Here is a 16,360-nt window from a genome sequence, read left to right as displayed (position 1 = left end):
TCACTACTGTCAGACCTCTAAGTAATTTAAAACGTGGGCCAGTAAGTGTGTGTTACATGGTACAATGTTTCATCAATAGGTATGTTACTTAAATATCTATAGTTTAGTCACTTGAGTTATTGCCTATAGAAACACTCAATTTTGAGACTGAGGAACAGTAACTAGGGTAGAGTAACTGAATATTTTAAAAAAAAAAGAGGAGTCCTTGTGGCACCTTAGAGACTAACACGTTTATTTGGGCATAAGCTTTCGTGGGCTTCATCATATGTATGAAGTAAAAATTACAGGAGCAGGTATAAATACATGAAAGGATGGGGGTGCTTTACCAGTATTAGGTCAGTCAACCGGTTAAATCAATTAACAGCAGGATACCAAGGGAGGAAAAATAACTTTTGAAGTGATAGGAGAATGGCCTATTACAGACAGTTGACAAGAAGGTGTAAGTAACAGTAGGGAGAAATTAGTATTGGGGAAATTAAGTTTATCATATATACTCATTCATTAGCCCGTTTATTTATATGCTGACCCCCCAAGATGGCTAGGTAAAAATAGCAAAATCCGTATGACCCTTTAATAAGCCGACCCTATACTTCAGAGGTTGGCAAACTTTGGCTCCTGGCCCGTTAGGGTAAGTCACTAGCGAGCCTGGATGTTTTGTTTACCTGGAGCGTTCACAGGCACAGGGCCCCTCAGATCCCAGTGTCCGTGGTTTGCCTTTTCCAGCCAATAGGCTGGGAATGGCGAACCACGGCCACAGGGAGCCGAGGGGCTCCATGCCTGTAGACGCTCCAGGTAAACAAAACGACAATGTATTAGATATTCAATTCAATGATCCATAGAGTTTAAAATCATCAAATTTTGGTGTAGACCCGTTTATAAGCTGACCCCCGCTCTTTGATGTGTCACTTTTTTACCAAAAATATTCGGTTTATGAACGAGTATATATGGTAGGTTTTGTAATGACCCAACCACTCCCAGTCTTTATTAAGGCCTAGTTTGATGGTATCTAGGTTGCAAATTAATTTCAGTTCTGCAGCTTCATGTCAAATCTGACATCAGGAATAATAACATTCAAAAACCAGTAGAACACTTCAGTCTCTCTGGTCACTCAATAACAGACCTCAAAGTGGCAATTCTTCAACAAAAATCTTGAAAAACAGACTCCAACGTGAAGCTGCAGAACTGGAATTCATTTTCAAATTAGATACCATCATACTAGGCCTGAAAAAAGACTGGGAGTGGTTGGGTCATTACAAAACCTAAACTTAATTTTCCCAATACTAATTTATCTCTACTGTTACTCACACCTTCTTGTCAACTGTCTGTAATGGGCCACTGTCCTACCACTTCAAAAGTTATTTTTCCTTGCTTGGTATCCTGCTGTTAATTGATTTATCTTGTTAGACTGACCTAGCACTTGGTAAAGCACCCCCATCCTTTCATGTATTTATATCTGCTCCTGTATTTTTTACTTCCTACGTCTGATGAAGTGGGTTCTAGCCCACAAAAGCTTATGCCCAAATAAATTTGTTAGTCTCTAAGGTGCGACAAGGACTCCTCATGTTTTTTGGTAATACAGACTAACACGGCTACCACTGAAACCTGAATATTTTAAAAAATCCTTTTATAAAAGGCTGCCTATACTTTGCCACAAATCCAAGTAATATTGTTTACAACCTGTGTATAAGAACTTAAGCTTATTCCATAATAAATTTCATTAATGAAAATATGCCCAGCATAAAACAGTAATATTCCAGAAGTTATGTTTACAAACTTATTTAAAAGTCTGTAGCTCACACTTTATTTTTAAACTGATTAACAATTACAGGCCAAATGTCTGTCTTTCCTTTTTTTTGACACCTCAGCTTTCGTAGTTTGCTATCAGAAGAACTGATAGACTTACCTGTGACGGACAGAGAAGGCATATTTTGTTAAAACTATCTTCTCTGGGTATCAACAGAACACAGGTAAGTCATTGTTCAGACAAGTAACAAAAAGGTTTACCACTGATTTCCTCTACCGCAGGGAGAACTGAACAATTCTTGATCCAGAGACCCAGTATGAAGGGCCTACAGAAGATTTTGTTCTCTTGGGATCGTTTTTCCTCTATTTTGCAACAAGCAAGGAGGGATGCCTAGAGGCAGTTTGCTTGGTGGTCCACTGGAATCTAGACATGTTTTCAGATACAAAAAGACTAAGAGGGACATCAGTATATTCAGGACTGCCCTTGTCTCTAGTAGACACAAAATGGGTGTGGTAATATCTTTTATTGGACCAACTTCTGTGCATGAAAGAGACAAAGTTTATGTCTCTTACCCACAGAAATTGATGCAATAAAAGATATTACCTCACCCATGTTGTCTCTCGAATAACCTGGGACCTACACTGCTATAACGTTGCATACAACTTACCTCTAGTACACAGATGTGTAGAACCTATACCTGGAGAAATCAAGTAATGTTGGTGTGAAGCTCTAATGCATGAACTTCTCATACAGGTATGGACCCTCAAAGGTGCAACACTTTGGATGGGCAGTGTAAGCTGATAGAGTTCCCACCTTGCTCTAAAAAGAACCTACTCTTGTTGGGTCAGATCTGACACAGGTGTAAATCAATGTAGTTCCATTGAGGTCATCTTCCTAGAGTACCTTTTGTCACCTTCCTGGAGTAGATTTATCATTAACTCAGATGCCAACAAATATGTAAACCTCAGCCTAAGCTTTATACCTAAGATTAGCTATTTCTAAGGTCCCTAAACCGATCTCAGTATACTAAACTCCAGTTGCTTCTGTCCCGAGAGCAACTCTCTCAAGTGGACTCAATGTGCTACACTTGCCCCAGTGAATCAGCAGAACTCAAATAGCATCTCACAGCAGAGTTCCTAAAAGGGGTGAGTCGGTGTTGGGAATTCCTTATCAGAGAGAGAGATTATTAACTGGTAATTCTTCTTCAAGAGTCACCTCTGCCCATGTGCACTTGTGGACTTGGCAGCCCCGGTACCAAGCTACCAGAATCTTTACCAAAACTGTGGGCCTGCGTGAATGCCCCTTGGTGACATAAGTATTTGACATCTGAGAGTATATAAGAGCACAGCCCCCACCGACTGCTTCAGTACCTTCTCCTGAACTGCAGCGTCATACTCTAAGAGGAGAGCTCTGTGTGAATGCACAGGAGTGACTCTCAAAGAACAGTTACTAGCAAGTAAATTTACTTTCTTCTTTGAGTGCATTCCCACCTGCGAGAGTGTAGTGAGCAATACTTCTCAAAATGGAGGGTGGGCTGAGTTCTTTAGTTAAACCAGGACTGATGCACTGCTTGCGTGCACCTGGCATCTGAGTAGAAGGTGAGGTATTAGTGCTTATTAAAGCTGCGAAATGTGGCTATCCTACATATTTCTCCAATCAATATTTATCTGGGGCTAAGCAGGGGAGGTGTCTGGGTTGGGGGGGTATAGAGCTAGGCGGGGGGGTCTGGGTGTGAAGGGCTCGGTGGCGGGTCAAGATGTTGTGGGAGTGGGGCTCAGTGGGGTGGGGATCCAGGTGCAGTTGATTGAGGCTTGGTATGATGGGGATCCATGTGAGGGTGGCTCATAGAGGTGGTGCAGGTGCAGTAAGGATCGTCAGGGGGATTCTGGGTGCAGGGGGAGTGAGGCTGGGCGGGAGGGTCTGGGTATGAGGGGGTCTGGATGCACAGGGGTTGGGCGGATGGTGGAGCAGCTCTCTGTACAGTGATCCCTCCCCGTGCAACTGAGGAGTGATGGGTGCAGGAAGCAGTGTGTGTGTGTATATATATATATATAGAGAGAGAGAGAGAGAGAGAGAGTTTGCAGAGCTTCCTATAGGGGGGGGAGAAATATGGGGATGAGTTTGACACGCACCCTGGATGCTGTGCAGGGGAAGAGGAAGTCCTGTCCTCCCCAGCCCAGCCAGGACTAGTAGCTGAGCCCAGCGCAGGGTAGGAGCCACCAGCCAGGTCTTCCCCAGTGCCACCCCCTGCCCCACAGTGATTTGCCTCTCTGCTGGCTGCCCTGGGTATCTGAAACATACTGCTGAGGAGGGTCACATGATTGTTCTTGTGGCCTCCTCATCAGAAAGTCATTTTTCTGCAGGGAAGCAAAGAAATCTACAGGGGACATAAATTCTGCGCATGTGCAGAGGCACAGAATTCCCCAGGAGTATCAATTTAGACAAACTGAGTATGAATAGTCCATGTCCCTTGCATCACTCTCTTCCTGTATACCACAAACAATCTGTTAGAAATATGGGGGGAGGGATAGCTCAGTGGTTTGAGCACTGGCCTGCTTAAACCCAGGGTTGTGAGCTCAATCCTTGAGGGGGCCACTTAGGGATCTGGAGCAAAATCAGTACCTGGTGCTGCTAGTGAAGGCAGGGGGCAGGACTCAATGACCTTTCAGTTGTCTTGATGTCCCTTCCAACTCTATGAGATAGGCAAATCTCCATATATAATGAATGGGTTACTTAGGAAGGTGGTGGAATCTCCTTCCTTAGCGGTTTTTAAGGTCAGGCTTGACAAAGCCCTGGCTGGGATGATTTAGTTGGGAATTGGTCCTGCTTTGAGCAGGGGGTTGGACTAGATGACCTCCTGAGGTCCTTTCCAACCCTGATATTCTTTGATTCTATGCTAGGGTTTAGTCCTAAGTATAACAAAGTTCTGCTTGTATCCAATGCGTGAAAGTGGGGATCACCAAGGTGAGAGTGAAGTTTGGGGAACAATGAAAAAGAGACTGATCAACTGATGTGGAAGTCCATTACCACCTTGTGTATAACCATGTAAGGTAGTGTAACTAAACATATAGGCCTCACACGGAAGAGGCCCTGGTGCCAGGGCTAGCCCTTGCTCTTCTGGCCCTGTTAAGCATGCATGATAAAGAGAAGGCCTTTAAAAAGGAGGAAACTGCAGTCAGCAGAGGGAGAAGGAGCAGGATTGCCCTAAGCAGCATACCTCAGGAGTGACTCCTGAAGCCAGGAAGAGAACTCCTAGTCAGGAAACTCTCCTAAAGAGAGTACAGCAGACTCAGAGGGTAAGACAGCCAGGCTGAGCCTGTCTCAGAGACCCAGCCAGAGTGACATTTCCAAAGCCATTGGGCTGAGTTGGCAGCACCACAGTCTTGCCACCTCACACTTTTGCTGGGACCACAGAGTATCCCTGCAGGTGTAGGGGGCTGTGACTTGTCTGTTGATACCCCAGCCAGAGAGACTTAAGCATGCCCACACATGGCAGAATACCCCTCTGTAAATGGTGAGGAAGTGGGGTCTAGGTTGTGGCCACTGAGAGTATAACTAATTGGGTTGGTCAGATAACCCTGCTCTCTGAGGGAGGAACCATCAAGGACTCTGTTACAAGTGGGTTCACCATCAGAACCTGCAACTCACTAATCTTTCTAAATTCAGGTAATAGGTATAAGGAATATAGTCTTGAAAGAGAGAGTGTCCAGCATGTAGTCCTCAACTCCCTCATGGGGGACAGACTCCTTTACGCTGAAAAGATGTTTACAAGGCATTTTAGGAATTGGGTAACCATGGAGTGGGAAAACATATTAGATTCAGGTTTTCTGCAGTGCAAAGGGATATTGAACATTGAGACCTCTTCCCCCCCAGTGATGCCAGGGCATCACAAGGCAGCTGGTGCCATTTCCTACCTTCCTTCTTTCTTTCTCTCTTTCTTGGGCCTCATAAGGGTCAGGAAGAGAAAAGTGCCAGGAGTCAGAACAAGGGCACACAGTGGTCAAAGACATGCTCTCAGTAGTACTGTGACCTGTATCCAGATGAGTTCTAAAGAAAGTAAGGTACTAAGAGTGTCTGCTAGACAGATCTCAGAGAGTGGGTTCCTAACATTCTTCACTGTGGAAAAGAAAGAACAGAAGTGATTAGAGATGGCACTCACAGCCTCAGATGTCAGACGCCTCAAGTCATTAGCTTCAAAAGATTCTGACTTCATCAGAGGTTCCGTGAGCTTGACTCTAGCAGCACCAAGTCTGCAAATGCACAGAGATCCTTGAGAAGAAAGAATGGTTACTTACCCTCCAGTAATTGTTCTTCTTTTAAATGTTGGACTACATGTTGACATCTCTGGTACACATGTGCCCCATGCACATGAGATCAGAATCTTCTGAATAGTAGTGTCCATTGGAGCTGCGCCTGTGCCCTGTATGATTTATAGCACTCTGTAGCCTAGGTTCTAAAGGGTAGGGTGAAGCGGCAGCAGCCACTCTTCAGTTCTTTCCCCAGAACAGAATTCACAATGACAAGGACTCCACAGAAACAGGGATGGAAGGCAGGTTGTGAAATATATGTGAACAATACATCTTACAATTACTGTAGGGTATGTAACTTTCTTTCATCTTTGAGAGACCATCCATGTATATTCCACTTCTGGTGACTCAGAAGCAGTAACTCATTATCCTGGATGTTAGAGCTCAGATTCTTCTGAAATGATGACTGCAGGACAGTTCTGCCAAAAAGGACAATGGATCTATAGCTTATACTAAGTATAATGCTTTGAGCAGGATGACCATGTGAGGTGTCTTCCAAGCCTAATCTTCTATGATAATGCTGAATGAAGCTGCTAATTGAACTCCAAGTAGCTCCTTTGCAATTCTCTTTGTAACTTTGCAGTGATGCAGTAGAGGCTGTGTGAGCTTCGGTGGAATGGATCCTAACCTGTCCAGGTGGGTCTACATAAGCCACCACACAGCATGGTTTAATACAGTCAGAGAACTATTTTGACAGTCATTGAGAGAAGACTGATTCACCCTTCATTCTGTCAGCAATTGCTAGGAACAATCTAGGAGAGTTCTGGAACAACTTTGTTCTGTACCAATAGTATGAAAGACCCATGACAATACCCAATATGTGAAGTTCAGCTTCTCCCTAAGTGGAAGCTTGGATCAGGCTTGGAGAAGAAGGCTGGTAGATGGTTCGTCTAATTAAGATGACAGTCAAACCACTCAATGCAAAAAAATAAATAAATCAATAACAGATGAAGTCATACTATAGAATACTGTACAAGGTAGTCCTGCTTTGAGACCCTGTATCTCCCCTATCCTTCAGCCAACTTTATGGCCATTAGGAAGGTAGTCTTCATGGAGAGGTGGTACAAACAGCAGGTCACCAAATGTTCAAAAAGAGGTCTGACCAATCCTGTTAAAACAATGTTAAGGTCTCAGGAGGGCAGGGTCTCTCTGATTGGGAAGTTGACAGGAATGAGTCTTGAGAAATCTAGCTACTATTAGTTGAAAGAAGGCGGTGTAGTCTTCCACTGGGGGGGTGATGAACAGAGATAAACATCAGGTGCTGTTGAGGAGTCTTGAACAGTTTAAGGTGAGTAGGTAGTCCAGGATGGCAACCAGTGTCCAGACAGAGAACCTCTTCCATTTAGCAACACAAGTAAAACTGGTGGATAGATGTTTTGCACTGCTAATCAGGGGCGGCTCCAGGCACCAACACACCAAGTGCGTGCCTGGGGCGGCAAGCCGTGGGGGACACTCTGCCGGTCACTGCTAGGGCGGCAGGCAGGGTGCCTTCGGCGGCATGCCTGCGGGAGGTCCGCCGAAGCTGCGGGAGCAGCGGACCCTCTGTGCTTGGGGCGACAAAATGTCTAGAGCCGCCCCTGCTGCTAATGAACAGAATCTGTTATTAGATATTAGCAAAACAGCATCTGTGCTATAGAGCTGTGGTTCTCAAGCTTTTTAGCACTGTGGCACTCCTACAGATATTTTAAAACTAAGTGGCTTCCTGCAATCAAATATTTTTTTTAAACCAACACAAGACACTAGATTCAAGAGTTCAGGACACTAGAGTTCAGATGGTTTTGCAATTTTATTCAACTACATACAGTTTAATTATATAATTCTCTCTAATCCTGGTTTTTAAAATTATAATCTGAAAATACATATTTTGGCATGTTCCGACAAAGTTTAAGAATGGGCCTGTTAAATTTCTTCCATGACTATACCTGCTTTGACAAACCTCACATAACCCAGAAGCTGGCTGGCTGTTGATTCATCAAGCTGCAGTGCAAAATACTGACTCTTCTTAGAACATGTTCTATCATCTAGTTCTGGAAGTTTTCTGCAATGACATCAATGTGTCAATGAAGGGTATTATTTGACATAGTAATGGTGTTCAGTGCCATGGCTACTTGTTCCCCAACCATAATTCTACATGTTTATTGCTCCTGGAAGTAGAAGGGGCTCAACAATGGTGCATGCTTGTTTGTATTTTGCAATTCAGATGGCCACACTATAAGGTGGTCGTAAGGCTTTTTGAGGAACAGTTGCTTCCTGAGACATGACATGTGGAGCATATAACATAAAAGACGTTGGACTCCTCGGCCAACTCCTCAGTCTCCAAGTTCAAATTGATAGCCACCCTTTTAAGTAGGGCTTGGTGTTCCTTGAAGTCATGGGGGGGACTGACCATCTGGGAGGGCTGGCCACCACTTTGTCCAGAGACGACGACAATGATGACAATTGCCCCACTGGGGGAAGGGTAGGTTTCCCTTCCCTCTCCAGGGATGGCTCCTTAGATGTTGGAGCCTGCTGTGCTGCCCCTGCGTTGGATTCAGTGCCCGGGGCAGTTTGTCCGAGGAGGCCAGGGAGGAATGGTAGGAATACGGGACCAGCATCATGGGCATGCCCCACAGATTCCAGTATGGCCATTGAGTGGGCCACTGTCCCTGCTGCCACACTGCCACCGCTGCAGATGCCGTGTCAGTCTCGCGGGTTAGCAGTGATTCACCCTTCCTTGGCTAGGGGCTGAACTCCTGCTCCAACTTGGACCATTGCTCCTCTGGTGACCACGGCTCCTCTGGAGTCAGTGCCTGGCAAGGATCAGTGCCTGCTGGATGAGTGGTACTAGAGAGGTGGAGACCGGTGCCACGTCTAGGAGCGATTCCTCCCCAGTGAGGACCAACGCCTGGGAGACCATCTAGGTGATGGTAACCTGCACTGTGGTGATCTCTGGCAGGAAGCTTGCTGGTACCGAAGTATGGGGACCTATGTCTCCACTCCGGTGTCCCACACCTCATAGGGGGTGAGCACAGCGTCAGGGACCAGTGTCTTCTGACCGGAGACCGAGGTTGCGGTGCTGGGGTCCTAGGCCGAGGCAATGGGGATCTACACCTACCATTCAGGGATCAAGAATACTCCACTGCCCTATGGGGCGGTCCCATGATCAACTTGCCCTTGGATGTTGGGGTCTTAGCTGAGTCTGACCCCTGGTGCAGCATCCACGGTGCCAGCTGGCTTACTTGCTCTTTAGCCGCCAGGGCCACTTCTGGCAACAAAAGCCTTAGGAGAAGCTGGGGTCTGCTGCCACACCCAGGAGTTAGAGTTGGATCCCTGGCTGGGCTAGGAGGTCCAACTGCAGTGGTACCTCCATGAAGCTCTGGTATGGTCACGTGCTGACATAGGTCCTTTGCCTGAAGCCCCCTTCCCCTCTGGTACCGGGGAGCCATTCTTCTTTTGCAGTTTCTTAGGCACCAGCAAGGTGGAATGGTGCTGAGTGGAGCCAGATGCTGGTAGTGCATTCTGCACCTTTGCCAAGGTGCTAGGAGTGGAGGCCAAGTAGGAGGGCTCCGATGCAGGACAAAGCACAGCCTCCATGAGGAGGACCCTCAAGCGAATATCCCACTCCTTCTGGGTTCTAGGGTGAAAGTTCTTACAAATCTTGCACTTGTCCTTTATATGGGACTCCCCCAAGCACTTCAAGCAGCTGTCATGAAGGTCACTAATATGCATCAGCCTGGTGCATGACAAGCATGGCTTAAAGCTGGGGGAATGGGGCATACCCGCTCCAGTGTGAAGTCCAAGCCAGGACTCTAACTACCAAACTAACCTAACACTTAACTTAATGGCTAACTAAGTACCTTCAAACCATATACAAAGAAGATAGACAATGGGTTGTAAAGAACCACTAACGCTCTTGCAATGCAAGGTGAGGTGCTCCAATGAACCATCAGAGGCGGTAAGAACGAACTGAGAGGGGGTAGGGCCGGCAGCGCCTAATATACCAGTACATGAGCACAGCACTCCAGGATGCACCACAGCCAACCCTACGGATACCGCTAAGGCAAGCACTGTAAGAAGAAACCAGAGTTTGGGGTAGTAAACAGAGGCAATTAATCAGACTTGGGTCTACACACATGAGGTACTTGGTCTTTAAGTTAAGAGGATGTATACCATAGAAAGACAGACGATATAGAACCAGATAAGCAAGTATTAATAGCATCATACGAAGATATAGTCACAGGAAATGGATGCTTCCAACTAACATACAAGATACAGTTTAGAGAAGATGTAAAACATGTGGTTCATGCTACATGAAAAGTTCAACAAGCCTTAAGAAAGAGGCTAGAAGGACTGCAAAACACCAAACAAATGATATCATCTGGATAATAGAAGAACCAACAGTTGGGTTCACTTAGTAACTGTAGAGAAAAAAGGAGTGGGACTATAGCTGTGTATGGACAGTAAGAAGCTGAACAAAAACATAAAAAGACAACACTTTCACTTGACCCCAAGAAGTGAACTGTTGTCTGAAACAACAGAAGACAAATTCTTCAGCAAACTAGATGCATCAGCTGGATTTTGACAGATCTCCTTGGACACTGAGGACACCAAAATCTACACTTTCAACACACCTGGCAGACACTGCTTGGCAGACACTGCTTCCTAAGACTGCTTTTGGAATATGTTAAGTTCCAGAACTATTTTACCTTACAATAAACCAGATGCAAGAGGGTCAAACAGGTGTTAAAGTGTACACTGATGACATGAACAATGAGGAGTACTTGTGGCACCTTAGGGTATGTCTACACTACAAGAGTAGTTCGATTCAACTTAATTCGAATTTGTGGAATCGACCTTACGAAGTCGAATTCGTGTATCCACACTAAGGACACTAATTCGACTTTGTGAGTCCACACTAACGGGGCCAGCGTCGACTTTGGAAGCAGTGCAGTGTGGGAAGCTATCCCACAGTTCCCGCAGTCCCCGCTGCCCATTGGAATGCTGGATAGAGCCCCCAATACCTGCTGGGGGAAAAAATGTGTCGAGGGTGGTTTTGGGTAACTGTCATCATTGAATCACGCCCTCCCTCCCTGAAAGTGCCTGCGGGCAATCTGTTCGTGCACTTTTCTGGTCAGTGACAGCGCGGATGCCACAGCACTGCGAGCATGGAGCCCGCTGCAGTTATGGCCGTTTTCACCTCCTCGCACCTTATCGTCCACCTCTTCCACAGTCAGCTGCTGAGAAATCGGGCTACTTTTCAATGGTGCTGCAAGCACTGGCGGACCATAGGGGACGTTTTACCAACATCAACGTCGGGTGGCCGGGCAAGGTTCATGACGCGCGTGTTTTCAGGAACTCTGGTCTGTTTGGACGCCTGCAGGAAGGTAGTTTCTTCCCGGACCACAAAATAACGGCTGGGGATGTGCAGATGCCTATAGTGATCCTCGGGGACCCAGCCTACCCGCTAATGCCCTGGCTCATGAAGCCCTATACAGGCGCCTTGGACAGCAACAAGGAACTCTTCAAGTACCAGCGAGCAGCGAGACCTGTGACTGTTCAGTTTCTTTACAGAGAAGCTGAACCTGCCCCTGTTTCTTTACCCAGTTACTGTTGACTATCCTCTGCAGTTACATACCCCGTTCACCCCGTTTCCCCCACTTCCAACACACGTGTAAAAATAAAATACATGTTCCATTGTTACTTAACAAAGGTTTCTTTATTAATGACTTTGTGTTAAAGGGTTGAAACTGGGACGCAGACTGTGCTGCGTAGGGTGTGCAGTGATGTAAAGACCACCTCTAAACTCGAGGAATGACAGGCTCCTGCTCCTAGAGCGGTCCGCAGTGCCGGACTGGTTGTTTCAACGGAGCCTGCCATCCCTCCTTTTTGGGATTCTGTGTGCGGGGGCTATGTGACCTTGTGGCAGAGGAGGACGGATACAGATTCCTCTACTGCGTGACTCTGCAGTCCAGGACAAGGATCGCTGCATAAGATCTGTAACCGCCCTCCCCCGCTACAAAGTCACGTCCCCCCCACCCACACAGAACCTGGAAACCACCTCCCATACCGACCAGGGTGCCTACTGACTGCACTGTGTGTGTGACCTGCTGCTGATCCTGCCCCCGTGTCTGTACCCTGGTAAAGGTGACTGTCCTATGCAATTACCAACCCCCTTCCCCACCCCCACCCCCCTTCAAACACAGTCTTCTGTAAAAAAACATGACGGAAACAGTAATTAACAGCGAAGTATTTTTAATAATTAACTAGACAGTTAGGGGATGAAACTGGGATTGGGGCTTGGGTGAGTCAGGAAGGGAAGGACTTCTCAAAATTTAGGGAATGGGAGCTTTTGGGTACTTGAGCACTCTGCTGGGGTGCAGTGACAGTTTTCACGGCCCCTGGCGCCCCTCCTTCTGGTTATTTTGGGTGAGGGGGGTATGGGATTTTGTGGCGGGGGAGGGCAGTTGCAGATACACTGCAGGGGGGCTCTGTCCTCCTGCCTGCAGTCCTGCAGAACATCCACAAGGTGCCGGAGCATGTCAAATTTTCCCGGGGCATTTCCTGTGTGGCTGGTCAGAACATCCAAGCTCGGACTGCTGTCCAGAGCGTCAACAGAGTGGTGCAGTGTGGGATAGCTCCCGGAGCTACTAAGGTAGATTTCCATCCACACCTAGCCTAATTCGACATGGCCATGTCGAATTTAGCGCTACTCCCCTCGTCGGGGAGGAGTACAGAAGTCGAACTAAAGAGCCCTCTATGTCGAATTAAATAGCTTCGTGGTGTGGACGGGTGCACGGTTAATTCGAATTAACACTGCTAAATTCGAATTAAAGTCCTAGTGTGGACCAGGCCTTAGAGACTAACAAATTTATTTGGGCATAAGCTTTCATGGGCTAAAACCCACTTCATCAGATGCATGACATAATAATGATGACATAGTAATTTGGGGCAGCACAGCCATTGAACATTGAGAAGAGTACTGGAAATTGCAAGCACTAATAATCTTAAACTGAGTAAGTCCAAATGTCAATTTCAAACAAAGGAAATAACATACTTGGGAGAGAGACTGACCTCCAAGGGAATCTTGCCTGATGAATTAAAGAGTCAAGCAAGACTGATCATGCAGATACCTGAAAATAAAAAGGGAATTCAAAAGCTGCTAGGCATGTTGAACTATGTCAGCAAGTTCAGACTTAAATAGTGAGCTTGCACAACTCACTTAAGACACCTCTTCCACAAGGTCACCAAATGGGCATGGATGCCAGAGCATGGAATAAAATTCAGTGATTTAAAGCACGTTCTATTAGCTCCAGTGTGCAATTTTTTGACCCATTAAAAGACATCACTCTCTCCACAAACGCTTTGAAAGGAGGGCTGGGAACAGTACTATTACAGTGTCATGGAATGGATTGGTTGCCAGTCTCAAATGCATCTAGGGCTATGACAGCCACAGAGCAGATTTATGCACAATTTGAAAAAGATACACTAGGTCTGGTGTATGGATGTACAAGATTCCATGACTTTCTCTCTGGTGATCACAGAAGCTGATCACAATCACTGATTGCAATACACAAAAAAGGATGTGGAGAAGCACCATCAAGGATACAATGACTACTTCTGAAAATACAGAAATATTATATGGTTCTGGAGTTCCAACATGGATACCACTTAGTAATGGCAGGCATACTGTCAAGAGCACATGCTCTACCTGACAAATCACAGCCTGATGATCTGGAACAAGCAGGAAACATACATGTGAACATGATAAAAAATGCCATGTGCTGTATCTCCAGGCATGTGGGATGAACTGGAGATAGAAACAGCTAAAGATGAAATGCTGCACGTGGTGATAAAAGTGATAAGGAGGGAAAAAAATCCCGCTTGCATGTTCATTATAAAAATGAACGTTTACCTATTTCAGGCGTGTTCTTGAAAGGAACACAGATTGTGGTTCCCACAGTGATGAGAAGGAAAATATTGGAATGAATACATGAAGGGCACCTGGGAATGACTAAATCAAAAAGAAGAGCTAGAGAATTTGTATTCTGGCCACAGATGAATAGTGACATTGAAGAAATGGTGAGCACGTGTGGATCATGTCAGAAGTACTGCAATTCCCAGCAGAAAGAACCAATGATATCACACAAACAATTCACAATTCCTTGGGAAAAAGTTGGAACTGACATGTTCAGCTTAGGAAGGACACAATCACCTGGCTGTAATGGACTATTATACCAGTTTCCACTAGTCATCACACTTGAAGATACCACAGCATCAACAGTTGTCAGGCACATTAAATCCGTATTTGTATATCATGGAATTCAAAAACTAGTAATAACTGACAATGGCCCACAGTTCAAGAATAGGGACTGCTTGGATTTTGCTAAAATGTATGACATCTAGAGCCCATTCCCCAAGCCAATGGATTAGCTGAACATGAAGTATGTATAGTAAAGAACATGCTCAAAAAGGCAATGGATGGAAGAGAAGATCCATATTTAGCACTATTCAAATATAGAGCAACACCGCTGCAATGTGGGAAGTCACCTTCTGAACTCCTCTACAGACATATAAATACTCAATGACTAGATATGGGGCAAAAACAATAGATAAATAAGGAGTCCCTGATAGTAAAGAAAAGACTGGGAAAGTACAATCAGACAAAATATTACAATGAAAGGAGCAAGACCTCTTCCACAATTTAAATACAAAGACTCATTGAGAACTTATCATGGGCACTGACCAGTCAGTGCTGCACTGATCATCATAATCAGTGATCACAGATGAAAACAAAAAACCTTACAAAAGAATCGTAAACATCTGCTCAAGACACTCAACAACTTGACCAAAACAAATGAAGTGAGAGCAAACATACAAGTTGAAAACATACAACTGATTCTGTTATTTACCATAAACCTAAACAGTCTGTTACAGACAAGGATTTGCCTAAAGGTTTGCAATACAGATCAGGGAGATTGCTGAAATGCCCTAAGAGACTGATTGAGAAATATTAGTGCTATATTTAAGCAACCAGAAGAGTTGTCACTTCTTGTATTTGTAATAGTTTGATAGTTTAATGTTTTAGTTCTGTTGGGAAATTTTTTAAAAGAGAAAATGTGCTATAGAGTAAGTCCTCCAGGAACTGCGGCGATGCCCCACTTCCTGTACACTCTAGATGCAGTCTTTGGTTTCCTGGAACACACCTTCTGCTAGAGCAGAAACAAAGGAGCCCAGGATAGGGCAGATGAAGTCTGCACCTACACAGAACAGTAGAGTTTTGTTACCTCATCTCTGTACATAAACTCTTTATGAAGAAACAGGAATTATCTTGAAACTCAGTCTGCTCATGAGTAAGATACAACAGCATCCAGACCATGAGTCTCAACATCCACGTCTGGTCTGGATGCAGGACTAGTCCCTTCGACTGAGTGATCACATCTGTGTGTATTGGAAGTGTGATTGAGGGCTGTGTTAACAGGTTCATGAGGTCAGAATACCAGAATTGTCTGGGCCATGCCATGGCTATCATTATTAGGACTCTGTCCTGCATAATCTTCCTGAGGATTCTCTTTATCAAGGAAATTGCAGGGTAAGCATACATAAGCCCTCGTAGCAGGAACTAAGCTGATTTTGGTCGCAGTTGCCTGGCAACCCAGTGAGATCAGCTGGGCCCCATAAATCTTCACTAAGTGACTGTGCTCCCTGATTGGACAGAAGAGCCAGCAGATCATCATTTAAGCCTTGTAGCAACAACAACACAGCATCTGCTCAATGAGTTCTACACCTGCAGCTGTGCCAGATCCGCTTCCTGTACTGGTCCTTGCTTCAAGACTGTGCCTGTTCCCACTCCAGCCCTAGCCTCTACCTTCTTCTGAACCTACTGGCTCCAACCTCTGGCTTGTCTCCTGACCACAACTTCAGTTCTGTTCTGTCTCCTGTGCCGACCACTAGCTTGCACTGCCTATACCCCATATGTGACACCAAGTGATCTTGAGATCAGAAAAGCATTCAACAGAGAGCTGGGATTCGCTCTTCTTCATGGTGGAGAAGTGGGACTTCCTCAGTGACAAATGGGCTCTGGAACCCAGCATGGACCATCAGCTTTCTGCAGCACTCAGAGATGATAGTGTCTGTTCAAGCAGTCTTCTCACCTTTGGGACTTAAGAAGCCTTCATGGATCTCTCAAGGAGTAAGAGCTTTAGATAAAACTCTCTGGATAATTGGGTCCTTTTTTAAAAGGAGCAGCATGCACAGCTCTTGCATAGTGTATGTGCAATGGGTCCATCATTGATGGACGTGTAGACACTGCTGCTGCACACTAAAAATTCCC

At 45.5% G+C, this 16,360-nt stretch overlaps 1 protein-coding gene across 13 annotated transcripts in view; it reads right to left on the bottom strand.

The window, feature by feature from the left end:
• Window positions 1-16,360, bottom strand: part of ZCWPW2 (zinc finger CW-type and PWWP domain containing 2) — a 119,492-nt gene that overhangs the window by 51,072 nt on the left and 52,060 nt on the right. The window lies entirely within an intron of this gene.

The sequence above is a fragment of the Mauremys reevesii genome, linkage group 2 (genome assembly GCF_016161935.1).
Source record: "Mauremys reevesii isolate NIE-2019 linkage group 2, ASM1616193v1, whole genome shotgun sequence".
Lineage (NCBI taxonomy): Eukaryota > Metazoa > Chordata > Testudines > Geoemydidae > Mauremys > Mauremys reevesii.
The sequence above is the reverse complement of the archived record's forward strand: the minus strand, read 5'-3'. Positions and strand labels throughout refer to the sequence as shown.